Source organism: Cygnus atratus, chromosome 1, assembly GCF_013377495.2.
Source record: "Cygnus atratus isolate AKBS03 ecotype Queensland, Australia chromosome 1, CAtr_DNAZoo_HiC_assembly, whole genome shotgun sequence".
Lineage (NCBI taxonomy): Eukaryota > Metazoa > Chordata > Aves > Anseriformes > Anatidae > Cygnus > Cygnus atratus.
In genome coordinates, this window is record NC_066362.1 from 95,969,534 (window position 1) to 95,989,138 (window position 19,605).

The 19,605-nt window shown below is 44.6% G+C and overlaps 1 protein-coding gene across 4 annotated transcripts in view; it reads right to left on the reverse strand.

The window, feature by feature from the left end:
* The window catches only part of LSAMP (limbic system associated membrane protein), a 999,481-nt gene that overhangs the window by 74,193 nt on the left and 905,683 nt on the right, over positions 1 to 19,605 (reverse strand). The window lies entirely within an intron of this gene.

Here is a 19,605-nt window from a genome sequence, read left to right on the forward strand (position 1 = left end):
GTGGACCACCAGGGTAAATGCTTTAATGTGGACCAGATTTAGATGGGGAAACCCAAAGGTAAATTTGTTTAACGCTTAACACAGGAATGCCTCCTTATTTTAAAGGAACTGACCATTTTCATTGCATTTCAACCTCATACACTCATTCTTGCCACCTCATCTGTCCTTGGGTGACCTCGAAATTGCTTTTCCCCAAATCAAGCTCTGATTGAACTTCCAGGTATTCAAGCTTTCATCCTCACTAAACAAGCACATTCTCGAATGGAACAAATGCACGAGCAATTTCCCTCGAACACTGAGACTAAGCACACGGAAAATGAATCTCTTCTGTTCTTCAGTAAATTAATCACAGGATCTTTTATTTTCCAGTCTCACAGTTTACTCTGTGAGGAATAACTCAAACCCCTTGCATTTGGCGGCTAGACAAAGCTATTAGGAATCCAGTTTGATTCCGTGCACAGTTATGCCAATGTCAGGATACTGCAACTCCAGCATCGGGACTCCTGGGGAGTGACTCCCGTAACTAATTCAAAAATGAAAGGATAGCTGCTCCTCTGCTTCCTACACCCTGCCATCTCTAAGCAATTACTTACGTGCCAGCATCATTGTAAATCCGTGCTTTAAATACTGTGAAAAGCCACTGAAGTTACACAGCAACTTAAACATAGAAACACTTATTAGTACCTGCACATACAGCGAAGAGACATGGGTCTGCCTCATTTGAGTGATGAGAGCATTTGCAGAGCTTTCTAGCCAATGTGAAGGTGCATCTCTGACTGACAGGTCACTCAGGCTTTCTGTTCCTCCCAGCAGACTACTGATGTGTCTCAACTGTTCCTTGGGATATCGCCTTTCTCTGCCATGCAAAAAGGCAGTAGCTAACATTTTACTCTTTGTGAGACTGGTGGTGCAGCACATATTTAAGGTCTTATCTCCAGAACTCTTGCCAGCTGAGGAAAGACTTTCATGAGTTATGTTGGACTTGTCTGAAGATCTAAGAAGAACCCTTTGGTTCTACCTACCCCTCCTAACCGACATGCAACAGCAATCCCGTACTTTGAAACAACTCAGAGCATGATGTAAACTCTTCACTGGGCACGAAAATAAATTTATTCAGTGTCTTATTGACCTATTTCATATGCCTACGTAGCTCTCTTCCCATTGTGCAGGACACTCCCTAACTATAAGAACTATTGCTTCACAATAAAGTAAGGAGGTGCTTTTAAAATGTCTTGCTAGTGAGGAATGGAGGCAGAAGGAGATGAAGAACCATCTTCTGACCAGGTACCAAGACAGCTAAGGTGGACTTGAAGTGCGCTGTGGCATCCAGGTTCAAGAGAGCAGTAAGCAAACCAGATGTCCTCTTCTCCAGGGCTGTCAAGCCTTACTCCCTCTGCAGTCAATAGGAAATGCTGCTGCCACAACACAAAACCTGCTTGCTGCATGCACAGAGATTTAACAGCACACAGCTGAAGGGATGAAGCAAGGGAGTTCATGTTTCCAAGTGATTCATATTACCTAAGCAGTAGAAGTCTCTTCATGCCATGCAATGCTGTTTAACCTTCCCAAGCTAGTATAATGCTTTCCAAAGTGTTTTATTTTATTATGATACTGGCAGCATCCTGCTTTGAAAAGCCTTATATGCTCTGGCAAAGATAGACTTGGATGTTTTAGGAACATAGTTATCACCAGTGTATTTGGCCCTTTCCCTTGACAGCAACTGGTCTGTTCACCCCCCATTATAAGTAGCGTACTTGGAGTTATCTGCTGGAGTCCTGTTGTCAGGACTCTTGGAGCAATGGGTTAAAGATTAAAAGGATCCTTTGGAAATGTAAACTTGTAATGGCTGCAGTACAGTGCAGTGATGTAAAATCAATGCAGATGCGAGCTTTAACACAGAGGTAATGGGAAGGCAGAGACATAAATAAGGAAAACTACAAGTGAGGAAAGGGCTGGTAATAGAGGAAAGCGCGCAGCAAACACAAGGTGCTGTCATTTAGGATAAATAATGCTGAGTTCTTGCACACGGTTTTTCAAGACATGCAGCCCCAAATGCTCTAAAGATGAACAAATACCTCTGTGCAGCTGAGGAAACTGAGGCACAAAGAAGGGGTGCAGTTCACCAGGGTCACCTATCCCATGCCAGATGCATAAGCAGACTTCAGGTTTCTCAGCTTCCCATTCCAAGCCCCACCATGACTATGCTATGTTAAAATGATTTGTTCCACCATTCCTGCAGTCTTTCTCCAGATATGCTTTGCTGGTTAACAATAAACCCAGCTTGCTGCTAAGGTAAGGGTTTCCTTAGTCAGGAAGAATATGTCTGTATTAATGTACTCCTCTTCCACACTCCACTTTCTCTTTATTTTCAACATTTACACAGGTACAAAAAGGTTTGTTACCCAATTCAATACCATGTACCTTTGCATAAGGCGAGTGTCACAGCTGAATGCACACTGGAAGGGTTCAGATACGTATTCTGCAGAAGTACCATACAGAAGTAAACCATAATGTCTATTTCTGTCCTTTAACATTTCTAAAGCTATTCCACTCCCAGAATGACTGCAGCCTCTCAGATAGGAAGGCCACACACAGGGCTCTATCGTCCTTGTTGTCCTACTCTACAGCCCGACAAAATATTCCAGCTAAAGGATGCTCCTCCTGAAACAAATGTTTGCTGCTGCAGATGTACTATTCTGATATGTATTTCCCCGTGAAAAACTACTTCAGTAGGAAACTTTGTTTCCATTTCAAATGAATTTTAAAAAAATACTCATCTGAAAAAAAGGAAACATCTCATTTTTATATTTGCCTTGCTCTTTGTCCATTTGCCCACTCTACTTGATGCCGAGTGGATATATATCACCTTCGCATTTTCGTTTATCTCCTCTTTTCCAGCCTTCTAACTTTTTTGACTTTTGAAGTTGTTGTACAATAAATGGACAGTTAGTAGCTAATTAAAAAATGGAGATGATCCCCAAAATTAAAAGTGGAAATTGTACATACTTTCAAAGTATGTATGGCATTATCATAATACCACATTCAATGATGGCAAATAAAAAAGATGTGTTGGAAAATAAATTCTTCAATGCCCCATTTAAAGGTATTATAAAATCAAAGAATCCACTGCATTTTTAATTTTGCAAAACAGAAATAGCTTCCAAGGGAAAAAAAATAATCCTCTTTAAAGAAAAAAAAATCACCTCTAATGTTTCTCTTAACCTAAAATAAACATAAGCACCACTTATCTGTCATCATGCATTGTTTCTGTTTCCAGCTTGCTGGCAGCCTGCTGCAAGTCCCTCTTGGGATTTTGCTTCTTTTTCAGAAGTAGGTGTTACTCTCTTGGTTCTGTTGATATCTAATCCATTATTTCTGGACTTTTCTGTGTTCCTTTCAACAACTGTCAAAAGCATTTCCTTTTCCAAAGCCACCACCCTCTCTTTTCCACTTATCACTTTCGTTCATTATCTAATAAATCAATGAATAAACAGTGATCATTTTCCTGGGGAGGCAGTGGTAGAAGTCCAGGTGGTGAGAGAAAAAAAAAAAAAAAAACAACAAAAAAAACCTATTAGAATATAAAATTCCATATCAACTATTAAAACCCCAGAATGTTCTCTCCATTTGCCCAGCCTCTGCAGGTTTCAGAGGCCTGCATAAGAAAAAATTGGTGTTTCAGGTATAGACATTTGTCAGAGTTTATAATCCACCCACAGCCTAAGAAAGTTATTGTTAGTACTTGAAGAGAAGGTGACCACTTAAAAGAAATGCTCCGCTTGAAAGACCCAAAGGGTCGTCTTAACGTTGCCCTATCTTTCCGACAGCTTTTGGTGCCACAGCGAGGTTTTGATTGATTACTCACTCTCTCACATGGTGACTCTGCTAACATTCAGAATACTTTTAAATCATCAATTTCTTCCATCGTTCTTGGGACAGGACCATACAGGAAGCTTCTGAACAGTCTGGATACTTTTAATAATGGACTGACAGGCCCTTCCAACGTGTTCTTACTGGACATGCAGCTATCCAGCAGGGAAGACATCCTCAGATGCAAATACTGGCAGGCTTCTCCTAGCTATGTTGCTGAGCATTCTCCATCACTATACAGTTACAGAAAACTCTATCTGTAGGACATGTATTTTAAATCTCTACAAATTCTACATATATTACTCTAAATCAGGGCATACAATTCAGCTATTTCCCCGTTTTATGTAACTGGTATAGTAAGGTTACTTGTGATCCACAAATAATTTATCACATTTCTTACCACTCAGACATCTTCTTCAAAGTCAGAAGAAGGTCTGGGAGATAGGGAATATACACATTCAACAGCTGCTGTCTACGTTGTCGGTATGGAAACGTGCGTCTCTCTTTGATCACCCTTTCCTACCTCAAACTTTCAAGATCTTTTGTCTAACATACGACAAGCCTAAATCCCAAACTTTAATAAGCTTGGAGTCTTCAAAATGAATTAACTCCCAAATTTGCCAGTACCCCTTAAAAATTACAGATCAGATAAAAGAGTTAAGTCTATCAACTAAATTGTATTGTCATACGGTTAAAAACGTTACAGACTAAGACCTGAGATTTGAACTTGCTTAAGTCAACACAGCTTATGGTTTAAACGCACCAGTGTACAAGTGGGCCTGTCCAAAATCACCTCCTTGAACGACTTCATTCTTTGTCCCATCAGACTGCCCCAGGGCTTAAATTGCTTGCATAAACCCATGCTCCATCCCATGAGGTCCACAGCACTTGTAAAAGCCAGGGAAGAACTCTAAGCGCAAGTACACCTCCGTATCGGCTACAGGGATTTCATTCACATGGTTCCTGTACAGCAACCTCTGCCACAACGTTCAGAGGTTCTCAAGCTCAGAAGGACAGAGGGGAGGCACAAACTATCAGCAGCAAACCCTGACTACCGATTTCTAGCCAGTGAGATGAAGTCAAACGATTTGCTCTGCCTTCTAGTGGTGATCCCAACATTCAGCAGGAAACCTGCAGAGATTTTTGGAAGCTGCTACACTTTACAGTTTCAAAGATTTACTGCCTTTTGCAGACTGCTGTGAGACAGGGCGGTCCACTGGACCTTTCAGTCTGTGAGAGGATGCACCTTGCCCTCCAGCATCCCACAACAAAAGCAAACATGCGTGGCTCACAAAGGGCAAACAGCTTGGACAGATAAAGCCAGAACAGCAACCTCCTCCCACTTTTGACTTGCCAGCAAGAAATACCTTCCTGTTGCCCCATTTTTAAAGGAAGTCAGAGCAGGTAACAACTGAGTTGAGTTGCACACAAAGGCAAGAACTTCTCTTCAGAAGAGCTGGCATATCAAATTGCTCTGTATCTCCCTTCATTTATACAAAGCCTTCCTTTGTCTGTCCCCTTCTTGACAAGGCTCTTGATTTTTTGTGCTTGATGCATTTTCCTGTGTACGGGCTGATCAATGGCTTTTCAGGGCACATCACACACCCAGCTGCATTTTCTTTTCCAATTTCTATTTTACTGTTTGTAGCAGATCCTACTGCTCTAAAGTTAGCGTACAACAAGATATAAAGTCAGACCCTGACAAAAATGTGCATGTTAACACAGTGAAACAGCCCAAAACACAAACAGATGTTGCAACCCCTTGGTGGGTTCTCTTTCCGACTTCATTTAGTGTATGCTTAAACACCCTCTGTAACTTGCATGTTACATGTAGTTTTCTGTTTGCTAGAAACGACACTTCTCAGAGCTAGGACCTCCTGTTCTCACCCATTTGCAGCTCTTCATCTTTTCCAGAGTTACACCAGGCATGGTAAAATGTAGAACCTTCCACATCAGGCTGCTTGCACTGGGACAGAAAGCTGTGCATTCCCAGGAACCGTCTGCTCATTTCCCTCCTTCCCTCACATTCTTGAATTCAGACCATTTTTCTGAGCAGGCAGAATGCAAGAGGGTGCTTTGCTCCCCTCCGAGACCATGGAGAGGAAAACTGCCTGCACTTTAGCAGTCGATGAATAAAAATACTTTCCTTGGGTGAAGTGGCTCCTCCCCAGTCCTTCAATTTGACAATGATGTCCTAAGTGCAGCAAAGTTATTATGCTTCTCTCACCTAAGACACTCCAATCATGAGTATTTCAGTGGAGGAAAGGTGAGCCAGATTGAACCAGCTTGGAAGAAAGACAAATGACTGCCCGTCGCCACAACCTGATCTGAGCAGCTTGTGAGTTTGAAGGAGAGCTATGATTGTATTTTACCTCATTAGTTTTCATTCCCCTGCTTCTCCACACTCCCCACAGGCTGTGTGAAGCTGTATGGAGAAAGGAAATCTGGCACAGAAGGGGAGGATGCCATGCCCTTGGGACTCCAGGTTTAGTGGAACCCCCTGAGATGGTCTGTAGATCTTGGGGGCTCCTGAGGAACATCTACAGGCCATGGGGAAGGTCACAGTGATTACACCTGCAGCCTTGTGAAAGACGGCCTGCTGTCCCCATAGATGTTATGGAAATGACACAGGAATTGCTGTGCCAGATTCTCTGGACTGTGCTATGCTCAAAATCAAACTAGATGTTCCCTCACGGTCTTCAAATTTAGCTACAATAAAATCTTATCATGCTTCCCTTTTTCCCTTAATGTAAGGAATATTTCTTTCCAAAGCCCAGCTACATTTTTTTTTCAGTTCAAGAGAGCCAGCTTTTTCTACTGAGAAAATTCAGAGGTCATTTCTTTTCTCTGAGATTTACTCCTTCTTGTTACTCACTCTTTGAACCATGAGAAACGACAGTGGCTGTCTTAAAAGCTGCTCTCACTGACTAGAGCACAGCCATTCTGGGTGCCTTGTGAGAATGGCTCCCAGCTTTTTGGGGCAGCCATATTCACTTCCAAGCCAGAAGCTCCCCAGTCTGTGTCTGTTGTGTCTCCCCCTTTTTAAACTTGGTGATTTGTCATGAGTGAGATTTTGAGCCCAAGCGAGTGAGATCACCCAGAGATGATCTTTGAGACAGGGACTGGGCATCATAGACTATTCCTCAAACTGGATATCAGAAGCAGCAGCACGAATGCCTGGGAACCTATTTCATGGGTTGATTTATAGAGTTACCACAGCTGTAGTCTCTCTGGAGCAAATGTCTGGGTGTGTTTTGCTAAAACTTTAAACATGACAACTTCAGCCAGTCGTGGTAGCGGTCTCCAGTCTCACCCTCCCAAATGCAAGGGAGTCAGGTCATCCAGTAAAAGTCCAAGTAAATGCTGACTCTTGAGCAAATGCATGCTACTTTGCATGGCAAAGGTGATTTAACTCAGATCTTTGGCAAGCTGCTAAGGAACAAGCACATAGATGCCTAGCATCTATCTTCCCTATGCATGCTAATGACAGGAGCCCCCTACAGAAGAGTGGCAAAGGGACCAGGACTCTCTTTTCATTTCATATGTGCAAACACAACCCAGACCAAATACGAACACAGATGTCCCCACACACAGTGGTTTCTCTGGGAGCTGTCAGCTAGGGAAAAGTGGAAGCCATGTTATATATCTGTTTAATTTACGTATTTATTCATATTATATTGAGAACACATTAATCTTCAAAAATTCATCTTCTCAGAAGCTGCGAAATACATTTTCCTGTCTTGTTGACCCTTTGGCTTTGTAGAATCGCAGTCTGATATATTATCTGATAATCATATTACATACCTGAATGCTGCCTTTCATCCCTTCCCTGGTACTAGTTGGTTACGAGTCGCACGAAATGAATACTGATTGGGTGGCACTTACACGCCATGAATCCTGACTGGCTACATCCTCGGGAGCATGAAGGTCACCCACTGAATTGTTTTATGCTTTAGTCAATATTGTCCCATGTGCTCCAGCAGCCCTGTTTTCAGAGAGCATTATCTAATTGAAAACCAAATCTCTGCATCAGAATGCCAGCCATAAGACATACCCATGTCCCTCCCTTTCTCTATGCTACAACAACTTGTAGTTGATACTAACAACTCTCATCTTTAACAGAAAAAAAAAATAGAATGAGAGCTTATTTCAGCGCTCTACATGAGATAGGTGGAAGCTGAAATAGCAAAGATGGGAGGCTAAGCGTGGAGAGTAAGGAGTTGGAAAAAGCTGTGAAAAAGCGTAGCAATGAAAAATAGTTCCATGAATATTGATGTATATCTCTAAAATAAATATTGTTGTGTTTGTGCTGTTTTTGTGGTTGCTTTTCTGACTTATTCTCATGCTTTACCCAAAAGGAACCCCAATGATTCAATTTGACAAATGTTGCGGAATACCTGAGGAAAGCAAGCTCCAGATTTTTACATGTATTTGCACCTGTCACCCAACCCTAAAAAAAACTGTCATGCTTACCATAAACACGTCTGTTCCATCCCACCAAAACCACCAGAGGTGCTTTAGAAGTGTCCTATAAGCTAAAATTTTTATGCGCACAAAGACTTTTTTTTTGGACAAAAATGGAGCCACAGAAAGATGGCATATGCACTATTACACAGGAGGACAGAGAACTGAGCACAGAGACAAGGACATGAATGTTAGAGTTTCAATGAAGGACCACTGAGGACCGCTTGCAAAACAGCCTTCAATGACTGAGCATGTGAGCAGCTGAGAATAGCGATGAACCCTGCTGAAGACCTGCCCAGACGCTCTGCCTGGGCAGCCACGGGCCAGCACTGCGCTTTGGCTAACCTTCCCACAGCGCAGCAAACGCAGCCTTCTTCCAACAAGTGCCACTCAAGCCAGCTACAGCCAAGGGACAGGAATTACGGAGAGGAAATTTAACCATCTTCTCTGATTTCCTCTGTGGGGGGGGTAAAAAATAGTGAGCCAGGAAACACAGATGATCGCGTAATTGGTTATTGATGAGTGCCAAGGGCAACACCAACTGTTTGCACTGATAGAAGAATCTCTGATGGTGCATGATGTCAGCATTGATCTGCTTTACCAACGGAATGAAACATCCTTCCTGGGCAGCACCCAGAAAGCAGGTGGATCTGCCTAACCAAGAGCTGTCTGCTGTTTCCCTCGCTGGTGCTGTTGTACTGCTATTGAGATAACACCTCCAACAAACCTGCCTGCTACCTGCTATGGGTGGTGGGGCTGCAGCGCAGGGCCAAGAAGTTTTCCATCTTATCAAACCCTGTTTATTGAAAAATGAAAATAAACACTTCTCTGGAATTTGCACTCAGATCCCAAGCAGTTGACAGGGATTGGTGAAGCCCCAGAGAAGCAGGAGCCATCAGATGCTCAGCTTTTCCAGACTCTGCTCTTCATGCTTCTTTGGTGGACAGCACAGACCTGGGGCTCTCCAACTCGCTCTTCCTTTTCTCTCTGTCTCTCACTTCTTTGTTCTCTCCTCCCTCTTTCTAAACCCAAATGCCTTGTTTTCTTTCCTTTCTCTACCCTGGTTCAGTTCACCTCTGCTTTTCCTCCTCTGCCGATGCATCAGTCTCTTCCCCTCCATGCTTCCCCACCTCGTGTTTTGCCTCCTTTTCCTTTCATTAGCTCCACATATGCCATTCCCCCTGCCTTCTTCTTTTACTATCTACATCTTCCTCTGTGCTCGCTCCCTCTTTCATCCTCTTTCTTTGCCATCTGCCAATTCCAAGCCTGTCTTTCCCTCTGTGTTTTCCAGTTCCTTTTTTCCCTGATGCCATTTCAATTATTGGCCAATTCTCTGCTTGCTTTCCTCTCTCTCTCTCTTCCCCTTTCCTCTCCCTTTGGGACTCAAGCTTGTCTCTCCCCATTTGTTTCAGGGTTGCCGCTGCCGTGGGTTTGTAGACGTTTGCAGGTTTGTTTGTTTTTATCTTCACACCCCTCTCTTGCTGTTTAGCTGCTTGTCACTTCACTTTCCTCTTTCTGCCTACCCCAGCCAGAACATCATTACGTCCCTTCTGTCTCAGCCCGTCATTTCCCACAGAGGCCATTATTATTAGCCATGCCGGGAAGCGTATGAGCAGCGGTCAGCAGGGCTCTGTTTCAAATTGATGGGAATGAGAAATGGAAGCGGCACAAGAGGCGAGGGGAAGCGCCAAGGGGGAAGGAAGCAATGGCACCTTGCAGACCGGCACTGCAGAGGACATGCTGGCAGCCGAGCAGGGGGTCTCTGGCACCCATACCCTGACGACTGCACCTTAATTAACTTCCCCTGTGGAAAAGCTGGCTGCAGCCAGCGAGTATGAAAGAGTCTCAGTGATCCAGACACTGCCTGTTGCACTGTAGCTCTAGCCTTATTTTACAGAAACACGTCTCCGTCAGCCTCCTGACATCTTCAGGCCAGACAAATTCCTTTCAATTAACAAGCTTGCAGGAGGATCCCATTACTGTGGCAGGTATCTCAAACGCAGGAAGGGGGTGGAACAGCAGCTGCCAGCACCGAGCAGGGGAGAAGGAGGGAACAGGCTACGAAGATTGGTTTCTGAGGCTGATACAGGGAAAAGAATCAACTCCCAGTGCAATGTGGTGGAAAGAGGGGAAGAGCATCTCTAGCAATCACATTGCGATGGTGGGGATCGACAACCTCCAAAAATTGATGGAAATGCTTTGTGTTTACGGCGAGGGGAAGGGTTTGCTCTTCCCATTGTGAGAGCAGTGTTACGGAAAGCGGAGAAGGATAAGCACAGGAGGCCTTCGGTGGCTGGGAAGCTCAGTCTTGAGTCCTGATCAGTCTCGAATCCCACACCAGTGCTGATATAATGAGCAACAGGAGCATGGGCAGACTCGGTCGTGGTGCCCTCAAGGATACTGTTTATGAAATGCCTCCACGAAAGGTTCCTGCTCATGACTGGCATCATTTGGGCAGCCCTTTTGATGCCCATGGGCACCTGCTCCAAGCTGTCTGCCAACTGCTGCTCTTCCACTCTCCCAGCCTGAGCTCGAGTTCTTGGCATGGGAGGGGGCTCCTGCAACACTCCCATCCAAAGCACTACATTTACAGGGCAAACTCATTGGAGAATGCCGTACCTCCTCTAGAGAAGAGCATCTTGAGACAGCAAATGTTCCTGTTTTCTTGCACAGCACCTCATTGCGAGCTCTGCTCTCTTTCAGATCCTTACAAGAGGCTGCATAATTTTAATAACTCTGCTACTTCATGCGTTCACAAGTCTGGGGATTTAAGGTAAAAGTTACCTTTAAAAATGGCCTTCGGAACACTGAAAAATGCAAACAGGGAAGGATCACAAAATTGCTCAAACAGCCCTGTCTCTGCTGCCTTTCCCCACAGGCATCATTTAGTTATTGCCTGCATATAAATTAGGCAGGCTTTGATGGAAGAGCTATTGACAAGAGTACCTCACTCCATTTTCTTTTCCTGAGCTAGGGAATTCTGGAGAGGAAAAAGCCTACTTTACAAATGCTCAGGAAAAGGACAGTCAAGAAATAGAGGGAGTGGTTTGGTACATGTTTATATGCAACGTCCTCACCTCTATTAGACTGATATCTAGAAAATAACAGCTGATAGATGGTCTGGTCTTTGGGTTTGCAGGCTAGTTAGCTAAATAACTAGCCTTTGCTAAGGTTGGTACTTTGACAGCACTTTTATATATAAAGTCACTTTCAGGAAGTCTGTTCTGGACAACTCTCCTCAACGCAGCTTCTTCTTATGAATCTATTTCCAGCATCTTAAAGGTGATGCACACAATTTGCCATAGCAATGTGAAAACGGGTCCAAGTGGATTCTGTTTACCACCTTAAGCTTGAATTTCTAAGGTATGGTTTGAGGGGGGGGGAAACAATTTTCAGCATTTCAGCATTCCCTCCTAGCTTTATTGACTGCAGATAAGCACTAAATTAAAAGAAGATCTAGCAAAGGGAGAGACAACACATGGGCAAAAGACAGTGATGTGACAAAGATCAGCAAAAAAGATCACAGTAGCAAGACAATGTCATTAGTATAATCATTTTTAGGCTGGAAATATGCAACTTCCCTGTTTAGATACAATTTCTGGATGCTGACATAATTGCCATGAAGGCTGTAAATTCTGAGGAAGTCTTGAGGCCTTCCTGAACTCTAGGAAAGCAACTTTGATTATATAAGTAAATGAGGTCCATCCATTCCCCCAACCCTTTTCCTTCAAAAATCATACCTGTCAAAAGCAAATGATTAAAACGCAATTGGGGCTTACAGACCAAAGGAGAAGATGATAAATTGCTGGGAAAATGTTCTACATGTGAAACCCAGCTCAGTTTTAAACTTATTCTATCCTCCAGTGTCTGTAATCCATACTTGCTTGAGAAACTGTTCTGTGAACACAAATGGAGGTTTTTAAGGCATCTGGACTATTTTTTTTTTCTGCAGAAAAGCATTTTGAGTGAGCAAGCTTAATCCCCAAGTGATCTGGATCCTGATACACACACCCCTAGTGTCAAGTCCAAAGATAACGGCAACCACAACCCTATTATATTTTGGCATAAGGTAGGCTAATACTATGGGAAGTCTCAGATGTATTCATGAGTCTGGAAGCATCTTAAATGTAGGCATTTTGAAAATGCCTACAAGCTAGCGTGTGGGCAAGGAACTTCACTGCAGTCACATTATTGCAGCTTGCTTCCGGAAAACAATGAAATGTTTTTGCATTCCCATAACTGGAATTTGTGAAAAACATTCACCCTTCCAGAGAGGGATCTTTTCTGGTCCAAGTGAGGATTTAAGCCAATAACTATGTGCAAATTGCAACAAGCCATGAAAAAAAGTTAGAAAAACATCTAAGGAACGAAATCAATCCATTTTCACAAGCCGTCCTCTGTTCAAAACCTCAAGAGCGGTCTGAAACTTTCCAGGATACTTCTAACTCCGGTTAAATTAACACAAGCAGTTCTTCAGACAGATCAAGTCTGGCTGAGTAGACTGGATTTGGAGAAGGATTAAATATGGGTAAGTGTCAAGGGGTGTGTTACAACTTTATCTCCGTGAAGAGTGCAGCCTCTTCAAAAGGTAGAGAGACTTGGCTTCCAATTTAGGACAGAGCACATTTTACTTTGAGTACAGCAGCCACAGGAACACAGGGGAAGACAAATTTATACAGTAAGTCAGCCAACAAGATTGCTCACGCACACTCACATACACATGCAGATGATATTACTTGCCTTTAGGGATATGAATAATGCCGTAAATGACACACACATATACACACACGGTATTTTCTTAGAAGTGACTAATGCCTTAAATGACATACTCTGATACCAAGCAATACCCAATCATTTTTTTTTAAAGGCATTTGATTTACAAAGAAATTGGGTTCCTGAAAAATGCTCAAAATCAACTGCCACATTAGGAAAGATGGAGAGCAGAGACAGATGGATGAGGGAGATAAATGGTCAGCGGAGTTTTGGGTAGGATCTGCCAGTGCGTTACATATCAGTTACAGGAGGAGTAAGGGTATATAAATATCAGCTTATCCCTCGTGACCATTTGGTTCCAACCAGAGAAACGAGGACTGGGCTCAGTGACTCAGGTAGTGCTCACCTAGAGAGAAATGCAGCAGCCCAAGGAGAGCAGAGAGCCCCTGGAGGCTGTGCATAGCTCAGCACAACTATCACTCTTTCTAAGGAGGTTATAAACCCAAACTCTTCTAGGGCTGGGGTGGTTCCAAAGAGGGAGAGAACTAAAAAGATAGTAAAACAGAAATAAATAACCTGTTTCTGCTGAAAGTCTGTGAAAACCCAGGACATCAGAACTTCAGGAAGTCCGTGTTGATGGAGCAGTGCAAAAGAAAACAATGCATGTATTCTGCTCTGTGCCTGGTGCTATTCCAGCCTTTTAATGTGAGAACTTTATGACAGATGCTCCGAAGTATTAGTGAAAGGTACTGGCACAGCTGGGAGAGTGGGAAGGGGGCAAAGTACCTGTCTGATCCTCAGAGCTGCCCAACAACAGGGAAGTGAGCTGCTCTGAAGGAAAAAGGCCTCCCATTTTTCAATGGCAAAACTCCACAACCCTTTCCCCTGACACCCTAAGCTCAAAGATGCATAATAGCTGTGACACTTTTTATTCAACACCCTCACCCATCTGTAGAGAGCTTCTCGGATTCTCACTCCCATCCCTTTGTACACAGTGACCAAATGCCAGTGACAGGAGACCTGACACCTCCCCTTTGCAATCCATCTCTCTTCAGCTGCCCCCTAGAAACCTCTTCAGCTGCCCCCTAGAAACCCTCTCCACGGCACAGAGACCAGCCCTCTAGAGCAGTCGTTGACCTTTTCCATGGACAGGCTGCTCTTCCCCATGACAGCAAAGGCGCTGATCCCAAAATGGCGCTACTTTGGATAAATACCCTGCTCACGCTTCAAGCTGAAGGAGATGTCCCCTTGCCCGAAGGAGAAGGGGCTGAAGTGAAAGCGAGAAGTTCAGCAGTGCTTGCTGATGGGGCACACGCTGCTGTCTGCTGAGCGAGGGCTTCCTAGGAGGAAAAAACATACCTGTGCCAATGCCTGCAGCACCCCCTGAGCTTGACTCCCTGATGACATAAATCCCTGCCTCCTAGATAAGGCAGGAGTGCCTGATGTGCCAGGGTTGGGATCTCACCTTAGCAAACATGGGGGAGCTGGGTAGAGACAGGTTTGCTTGGCACTAGCATCATCTCAAGGCCTCCCACAGAAGCTTCCTGCTGAAAAGTGCTCAATTCTTAATTCTGATTGCCCAGTCTGTTAAACAACTGCCAGTGTGTTGCTGCTTTAACTCTCACCGATGTGCTGGAGCTGCTCCTGCCCAACATAAGCTGGCCACCCACGCTGCCCGTACGGTTCTCTGCTGTGGCTCAGCACAGGACACGTTCACAGCTCACTGCTCCATGTAGCTGGATGGGTTAGGTGGGTCCCATGGCACATAACCAGGAAAAGCCAACTTCCCTCCAAGTACGAAACAGGCTTTTCAGCAGAGTGAGGGACAGCAGGGGGTCTAATCTTCCCTCTGGTAAGGGAGAACCTCAATCCTACGTGCAGAGCAGGTCTTGTGGTATTCGGTCTCCAGCTCATGTATCAGGCTAGAGACTGGAGAACACCCTCACTCTCAAACACACTCATGATTCCCAGACTGCCAGGAGAAAACCAGACAAGGGGCAACCCTTGGCTGCTTTTAAAACATTCCTGCATTGATTCCTCCTTGAGCTACAAGCCAGAGAGTGAGATGAGATCTCCTCTTACTCAAGCCTTATTTTTCATAATTATGCATCTTTAGTGTTTCATAACGACCAATTTAATCACTTTTGCCGTTTAGAGGGCTATAACAGCCAATCATGGTAATGGGCTTGGTATTTGGTAGGAACCATTTAACGCCCAAGAGCCCTTGTTCTGAGCCACTTGATGCCACTTAAGTTTGACAGACAGACTCTCATTAGCACAAGTTGCAAAACCTCTCAGATGAAGCTCATTTCTTTTAAACAAACTCTGCTCAGTGATCCCCAAAGTCTCTGAGTGAGGAAATTTTTAGCTCACTTCAGATCTGTGCAGGTCTGTGGAAACTAATCAGCATATTTCCCCCGAGCTGCAGCCCTTCTGCGAAATTCTCTATCTGCCTCCTCACCGCCATCCTCTCGTTTCTGGCACATAACCTCTGCTCCCCTGTGGCCAGCTCCCAGAGGACCGCCTGGGGTTACGTGACCTTCCCTTTTCATACAAAACTCTCCAGATGAGCTTCTGCTCTGCACGGACTGGCCTCCACCTGCCTCTAAGGGACAGCTCCCACAACCCAATTTTTTCTTGCTGGGGACAATCGAAGATGCATTTGGAAACCTTTAGAAATATCTACAGAGCTCTGACTGCTGCTGGAACTACTGTACATGCTTTTTTGCCTTTCCTGTTACGCCATCTATTCTTTCAATAGTGATCTACAAGGCAAGAATAAGGCTCAGGGCATCCAAGACTGCTTTAGATGCCCTCAAATCCCCATGCAAGTCTGCACCTGAATTCATGTGATGGCAAACATATTTGGAGACAGTCATAGTCCAACAGCACTTCAAATGCAATGAAAGCAGGCCTCCCTGGGGAGCTGCAAGAACAAGCAGTGGGATAGCAGGGGTGCTGCAGGATGCGTCAGAAGTTTGTAAGAAAACTAGGACTACTGCAGTAAGGGTCTGCAGGGAAGGAAGAACGTTTTCACTCAAGAACTTAGCAGAAGAGATGGCTTCCCCTCAAAGAGCATGGTGTTCAATGGGCAGGCTAACAACCCAGCATAGATACCAGGGAGAGATGTTAGATCTGCAGTGTGTGGCTTAAACCCAATGGATCTGTTCTACGGTGCTCCTCAAGAACAGATTTGCCCTTTATGCTTTCTCTCTTTTCCATTATACCACAACCATTGTACATGCAATGGGACTAAAAACTGCGAACATAGAAGCTCTGAAAAGAAAATACATTGATATGTGAACAGGCAACTCCTGGGTCTCACTGATACAGGACATGGGCACATCTTATGGCATAGTCTGATGGGATGGAGTAATATCTTGACCAGTGCATGGTCTGAATGATTTCAGTAAGTCAACTAGGTCAAAAACACAATATGCAGAGCTAAAGGAGTCCCAACCTATCTTTGGAAAGTAAACTCCCATATTCATCACTACTTGCAGCTAATGTTGATGTCTTCCAAGCCTACTGCCTTCTGATGCCTGAAATGGCGACCTGGGAGAATGGATGGTGGGCTGCCCTGTATTTAAACTGTCTGAATGGACCCAATGCCTAAACAACAGCGTTTGTTCAAGTACAACTAACACGGTATGCTCAGTACCATAATTAAAAAGGATCTGTTTCACAAGGCAAACACAGACACACACAATATTTAAGACACTGTACGATCCCGTCCAAAGCTGAAGAGAGCATTAACCAATGTTATGATATATTCCTTGAGAAGTAGCCTGATGCCCCTTAATTAGAGGCTGCCTGCTAAGGTACACTCAGCAGGAGAAGAGTTAAGGTTGTATTTGTAACCTTAAATCTCACCTTACCTGGCTTGCAAGTCCTTAACTGCGCAACTTTAATGTGTTCTTATCAGAGCATTTTTATTGAGCCATTATTAACATCGGTTAGATGCAATCTAGCATTTCCCATATCCCCCCCCCCAGCCATTACTTGGGCTACACAAAACAAGAGATTCAAAGGAAGCACTTAACTCAACCTGTTCTATTGTCCTCCGTACACCCCTCACCATTAATTCCCTAGCAGCTCCCTTAAACGGGACTCGAGTTTTTGGTTGCTATCTTTCATGCCCTCGGCCAGCCTGCACACTGAAGGAAATCCTCTACTGATAATTAATAAGTTCCCCTGACACTGGCTGCTCATTAATCTATTATTTTGCTCCTCTAATTACTTTTGTCTGTTCGAGTTAACAGTCTCCTTCCCTCATCTTCACTGTGTCTCACACAGGAGATGCTGCATGGCAAATGCGACTTTTCTTTGTCCCTGAGTCCCTTGCAGCCTGTGCTCTGTGCATGGATGCTGAGACCCATCCTGCCATTTCCTCAGGCACAAGCCAGGCTCTCACATGGACTGATGTGCCTCACCATGTGCCGGTATTTCACCCAAGTTCTGGTACAGGCAGCTCCGGGCACAAGTTGGATCTTGCTGCAATGTCTAGGGAATGTGGACTTCCCATCTCCACCTGCTCCATCCCCTGGAAATCTCCTAAGAGCTATGAGGAATCCTCCTTGCAGCAGTCAAGTGGCTTTAGATCTCCCCATGCGAAACGGGGGCACTTACAATTTCACAGTGCAAGGACCATCTATCTATATATGCCCTGGGTTCCTTTTGCAATAGCAGCTTTACCCAAAGACTAATAGTCAGCACAAATTAACTTTAAGTCCCTTGGGCAGAAGGGGAGACAGAGGCAGGAACCAATTATTTATTTACTTGGAAGATGCCCAAGTCCAGCAGAGATAAATGCAGTAGATACAAGTGAGCATGTCAGAGAGAGGCTGGAGTTGCAAAGTTTGGAGCCTGATCTAAGCTTATGCAGTTCAGGGAATTTCTGAAATTCCTTATCATTAGTGACACTAAAAATAATCATTCTCTGTCCCCTTCATGCAGCTGTACTTTAGGCTCCACAGACAGGCTTTGGACAGCTGTACAGATCCATGCCCTACAGCCAAAGGATGCGTTTTTCTGGCAGGTAAAAAATGACTCAGGATACTTTTTCCTCCCTTGTCTTACTTTGCACACTTACTGCTATGTTTCATGCTTCTACCATGGAGGAAGCGCAAGCCTTTGACAATGGCGCGTAAGGCTGGCAAACATCAAAAAACTTATATGTGCAGCAAAATGCATGCACAGACACCAGCAGGCTGAGCATACAAGTGACGACACAGTAAAACACTCCCAAGTAATGCTTACAGCAGTGCACATGTGCATACATATGTGGCGTTTACTGATCTACAAGCTCCACAGCAGGTAGGGATGGTGGCAACGCCACATGCTGCTGACTACAGTCCACACAGTAAGATGGCCCTGCCAGCAGCCCTCAGCCAGGCACATGGAGCATGGCACGTATCAATACCCAGATAACTGAAATCCCTCACAATCAATGCCTTTCCCAGGCCTTCAATACCTGCATTACACATCCTTTTCTCTGGCAGGATGTACTCACCCTTCAGATCACTCAAGTCCCCCTCCACCCAGCCTGGTGTGAACTTCAATGGCTGCATCACGCAGCAGCTCTTGCTTGCCCGGATGGGCCTGCACCCAGCCATCCCGCTGCTGCCTGCTTTGTTCCCATGCTGTGCTAACACCGAGGTGGCCACTCGTTGCAAGTTTATGAGAAAGGATGATTTGCTCAGCCAGTGCATGAAAAAAATACACAGTGTATGAGAAGAGTCATATTTTTTGGGTACGGTTCAGCAAGAAAGAAAAAGTAAGTGAAGGAGAAATAAAAATAACACTTTTGAAAATGCACCTTATAAAAAAAAGAAAGTACCATGTTTTCAGTCTCTCCCATTTTTCTTCAGACAGGAATGAGAGGCATGTTCTGAAGACATTTCTGAAATGCTCAGAAGGAAGGCTGCAGAGGGAAAATAGCATCAGTGCTCACATCACCAGAGCTTACTGCAGCCTTGCATTACCAAAATAACTCACTACCTTCAGCCAGGAGACTCCCACTTCCATGACAACGGTGTTCAGACCCTGGAGAAAAGCTCCACACTGCAGGAGGCTGAGTGACCCCTGCCCTTGCTGTGGCCATCATGGCAAGTGAGGTCAGGATGGCTTGCCCCCAAAGCCGGCTTTTTCTTTGCCCTGGGTTTGTCTCTGTACAGCATATTCTTGCAAATCATGTTTACCTTCCTACTTCTCCCTGCACATCCTATTCTCTCTCTTGCTTGCTATTTCCCTGCTACCACTAGAGCTGGGGTATAGATGCTAAGTAGCTTCATTAGTGGGACTAACGTAGGGGGCAGAGGCAAGAGATGGTCATATGACTGCGTGGTAGAAACTAGAAGGGGTGAAAGCTTTGGGGCATAGGAAACTCCCTCTGGACATTACTGTCGTGGCAGGATCTGCGTACTGCTGTGGATGCTGTCATTCCACTTTCACTTGGGTCCTCAGGCTGCAGAAGACAGTTGCTCTGACTCCAGTGCAGCACATACCAAACACTGAAGTCAGTGAAGCCACTGAGATCAGCTGAAGCCAAATAACAGC